This window comes from Ictidomys tridecemlineatus, chromosome 8, assembly GCF_052094955.1.
Source record: "Ictidomys tridecemlineatus isolate mIctTri1 chromosome 8, mIctTri1.hap1, whole genome shotgun sequence".
In the NCBI taxonomy this organism is placed as follows: domain Eukaryota; kingdom Metazoa; phylum Chordata; class Mammalia; order Rodentia; family Sciuridae; genus Ictidomys; species Ictidomys tridecemlineatus.
This window is the reverse complement of record NC_135484.1, coordinates 75,205,362-75,210,070: the sequence shown is the minus strand read 5'-3', so window position 1 is coordinate 75,210,070 and position 4,709 is coordinate 75,205,362. Positions and strand designations below refer to the sequence as shown.

The window sequence follows — 4,709 nt, the reverse complement described above, 5'->3', positions numbered from 1 at the left end:
GCTCTGTAGGTGTAATATGAATTATAATGCACTCCACTGTCATATATAAACTAATTTTTAAAATAAAAAGAAAAACAACACCTCACTGGAGTACTCAGATAAAGCTACTGAGTCCACAAAGGCCATAAGAGACACAGAGCAACTTCTCCTAGTCTGTGTCCTTTCACTGGGCTCAGGTTTCATTCTGTGTCAAGAGTCATACATCACACTCACCAGTGTCTCTGGAGCCAGCTGAGGAAAGTGCAGAAAAACTACTGTTAACAAGGGAGTAATTACATTCAGCCTAAATTAATTATTGGCCGCTCAGGACTGGTGAGAAGGGCCACACAGATGGCCTCTGACTCAGTTCCCACCTTGGAGGAAAGAAATATTCCAATGTGGTGCACATGACCGCATAAGATAACAAGAGGCAGGCCATTTCTGGTCTACTGGTCTTGAATTTACCATATTCGATAATATGACATGGGGCTTATTTGCCTTAACACTGTAGGTACATTGTACTTTTTAGGGAAAACATGAATTATAGTCACTAGGGACGGAGGTCATTTCACGGCAGTCAGCATTAGGACCAGCAAAGTCAAGCCAGGGACTTTTAAAATGCAATTCAGTCGAAAGAACAGGTTATGGATCAGTGAGCAGGTGAAAGAAGGTGTTGGTGAGGAATTTAGATTAGCACAAAATTCAAACAGACCACAAGAAACAGGGAAGAGAGAAAGCCGGGCAACCTGAAGAGCAGGAAGCCATGGTCTCAGCAGGGTGCAGAGAGCCCTGGTAGCTGTGATACTAGGCTCCATATGGGCAAGGACTATGAATCCCATTTACTCTGTGTCCTCTGAAGCTGTGGGTAGGCACACATGTCAGAGAGGTGTTGTTGAAATAATCAGCTATTATGATTTGAATATGAGGTGTCTCCTAAAAGCTCCTGTGTTAATGGATTGTGGGAGTTGTAACCTAATCAGTCCTTTCAAGTTTGACTGGACTAAATGGGTGGTAATAATAGTCAGGTGAGGTGTGGTTAGAAGAGGGGGGTCACTGGAGCTGTGCCCCATAGGGCTGATCTTCCCTACTGCCCCTTACCTTCGCTCTGATTTTTGGCCACCCTAAGCTGACCACTCCTCTGCCATTCCCTTCCTCCATGATGCTCTACTTTACCTTGGGCACAGAACAGTGAAGTCAGCTCATAGGGAACTGAACCTCTGAAACTCTGAGCCAAAATAAACTTTCCCTCCTCTAAGCTGCTCTTGTCATACGTTTTGGTCACCGTGACAAAAAAGCTGACTAGCACATCAGTCAACTTGATTTTTATTCATTTGTGAAATACTATTCTCTTGCTGGAGATTGACATAGAATTGATTCAGTTTGATAAAGGTTTTAGATTGCGTCCTACGTGCCTGGAAGTTTGGAAAATATATAAGCCATACTCCTGTCCTCAGGGAATTTGAAGTGTAGTGTCTGAGGCAGAATATAAACAGTAAATGTTGAGTGTAATAATAGAAATATGGAGATGATAAACAGGCAGAATAAAGTAATTACTGATTAAATGTCAAAGAGGGGCATCTCAACAGTTTTAAAGTGTAGATAGGAGTCTATCAGATGGGAAAGTTGGGAAAATCATAGTAGGAAGAAGAAACACGAATGAAGGCAAAGAGAAGTGAACAACATAGCAAGTCACAGAAGAGGTAGTTCATACTTGTGGAGAGACACACATGGACCAGATCAGAAAGGGCTTTGAAAGCCAGTGTTAGGAGCTTTCCGTGAATAGTTGGGCCCCATAGCAGGATTGAAACAGAGAAATCTCAGATTTATATTAATAAGACAATTCATCTAGCCAATAAAATCAGAGAAGGAGAAGTTGGAGAAAGAAGGCAAAGAAATTATAACTAAAGTATAGCACAAAATGGAAAGACACAAAATCAAGACAGTGGCAAAAAAAGAGATATGCTTAAGAGATAATATGAGAGACAAGTAAGATTTGATGTTTAACTCAATATGGCCAGGGAGGGAAAAAATAAACACTGAAAAATAAACACTTCGTGTTTCCATCTTGACAGAGTAAATGAATGTTGAATCACCAATGGGACTAAATAAAATTGGGTGAAGGATTGGAGGTGTAGATAATGAATTGTTAGGACATGTTGCATTTGACAAGTCCTGGAAATTGTTAGGAGGCAATTATATTTTCAGGCAAAGTCTATATTATGAAGCACAGTTTGGGGAGTTATGGCACAGGTAAAAATCAAGGGTGACAATAAGGACAAGATTGTCTAGGATGAGATATAAATTGGAAAGAGAAAAATATTAAAAATAAATCCTGATGAATATTTACATTTAAATAATGGGTAAAGAAAGAAGAATCAGTGAATAAGACTAAAATGAAGCAGAAGTATGAGAAAAGCAAAAAAAGGAGTGGTACATTCCTAGGGAAGATAGAATTTCAAGGATGAAGGAATGATGAAACTAACTTTGAAGGTAGAGAAATCAAGAACTGGATATGACCTAATGTGTGAATCAATTAGAAGAAACTAGTAAGTGGAATAGGATTCAAGAGAGATTTCAATGTTAAGGACCATTTTGAAAATATTGATATGCATAAACTTATATTAATCTGCATAGTTCACTTTTCTTTGAAAAAGCTAGACTGAAGAAGAAAATAGAGAAATAGGATATAATCAAAGGAGGATAAAGCTTCATAGAAAACTTTTGGTTTAAAAAAACAAATAATCAGATCAATAAACAGGCAAATGAACTAAACATACACTTCTCAAAAGAAGAAATATAAATGGACATTCAATATATAATGACTATGCATGTGTCCCCAGACATAGTTCTTTCCCTGGGTCGGATTTTATAAATGCTAGTGATAAAACAAAAACAAACAAACAAACAACAACAACAACAAACATAACAAAGAAGAAGAAATATAAATGGCCAACAAATATATGAAAATATGTTCAATGTGTCCAGCAATTAGGGAATTGCAAATCAAAACTACACTGAGATTTCATCTCATTCCAGTCAGAATGTCAATCATCAAAATACAAATAATAATAAATGGTGGAGAGGATGTGGAGGGGAAAAAAAACTCTTTTACACTCTTTGTGGGTTGTAAATTAGTACAATTACTATAGAATTCTGTGTTAAGGTTCTTCAAAATATTAGGAATGGAACCACCATATGATAACTAACCATTCCTCAGAATTTATCCTAAAGAATTAAAGTCTGCATACTATAGCAATACATGCATACCCTTATTTATAGCAGTGTAATTCACAAAAGCCAAACTTTAGAACCAGCCTAGGCACATTCATCAATGAATGAATGGATAAAGAATATATGGAAGATAAATGGAATTTTATTTATCCATAAAGAAGAATGAAATTATTTGCAGAAAAGTGGATGGAACTTGAAAACAGTACATTAAGTGAAATGAGTCAAACTCAGAAAGTCAAGGGCCATATGGTCTCTCTCACATCTGGAAGCTAGACAGACAAAAAGGGGGGAAAGATGAGTGTGTGGGGGTATTATGTAAATTAAAGAATAAAAAATAGAAAAACTTTGGTTTCTTTTTGTGTGGAAGAGACCTCAACCTGTTTGAAAAGTGAAAACAAGAATATATAGAGGAACAGAAGAGAGGGATAAGAAAGCAGTTTGGAGGAAAGGGGGTGAGAGATCTTTGCTTTAAATACATGGAAGATGGTTTCTTTTTCAGAATCTAGGAGTGATGGGGTCAGCAGTGGGGAATGTTGAATGAACCTCTGTTTGATTATCTTTGCTAATATATTAATATACATCATGACTAAACCAAGAAAATCTTACAGGTGTTTTAATAATTATCATAATGTTCATAGAGACCAAGAACCATTTTCACCTTAATGAAAGAATGTCTTTTTCAAGGACGTCTCCTTTAACAAAACCTTGTAAAGAATGTAAAGTTTTTCAATCTCCTACTTTTATCATAAACTCATGATATAATTATATCATGACTATCATGATATAATTAAGTTCTTATATATTCTAAAAGTAATTCAATAATATATAAAAGTTAATTTCAGCCCTGCTGGAATTTAACTTGCCCAATTTAGTAAATAGAATGGACTATTGCCCAACTACTTTGTAGCTATTCACCACTGGTTATAAATTATGCTAAAATTGTTGAATTAACTCATCCACTGAGTAGCAAGATATAGACTTATTTTCAGAGGCCACAATCTCTTTGTTCAGTAACAAACATCATTTCCTTAATAACTACTAAAAATCTCTAAATTTTTTCAAATATCAGTATATACCATAATCATATATCTAACTTTCAAAGAATTTATTTTATCATTGACTTATTGAGATTTTGTTTAATCTAATGAACAATTTAAGGAAAATTAGTACCTTAACCTTATTGAGAATTTTAATCTATAATTTCCTCCATATTTATTTATCTATCTATGTATTTATCCAATGTCCTTTATTTTGTTAAATGCTCTTAAATATTGAAGGATCTTTGGTTTGTTTCAACTTTGTATTGTTAATAATAAAGTTGATATTAATATGATATACAAATTTTGTATGAATATCTGTTTTTATTTCTCTTAGGTAAATATCTAGATCAAGAATTATAAAATTATATGTTTTTAAAAATGCCTTTGCATGCCCAAAGTTTGTGAAAAAAAATTCCCTATGTTTTCTTACAGAAGAATTTTAGCTTTTATGTTTATGTC

At 34.8% G+C, this 4,709-nt stretch overlaps 1 pseudogene; it reads left to right on the top strand.

Annotated features, from left to right (window-relative positions):
• Positions 1-2,744: 2,744 nt before the first annotated feature.
• On the top strand, positions 2,745-2,866 carry LOC120889365 (small nucleolar RNA SNORA72; annotated as a pseudogene).
• Positions 2,867-4,709: the final 1,843 nt, after the last annotated feature.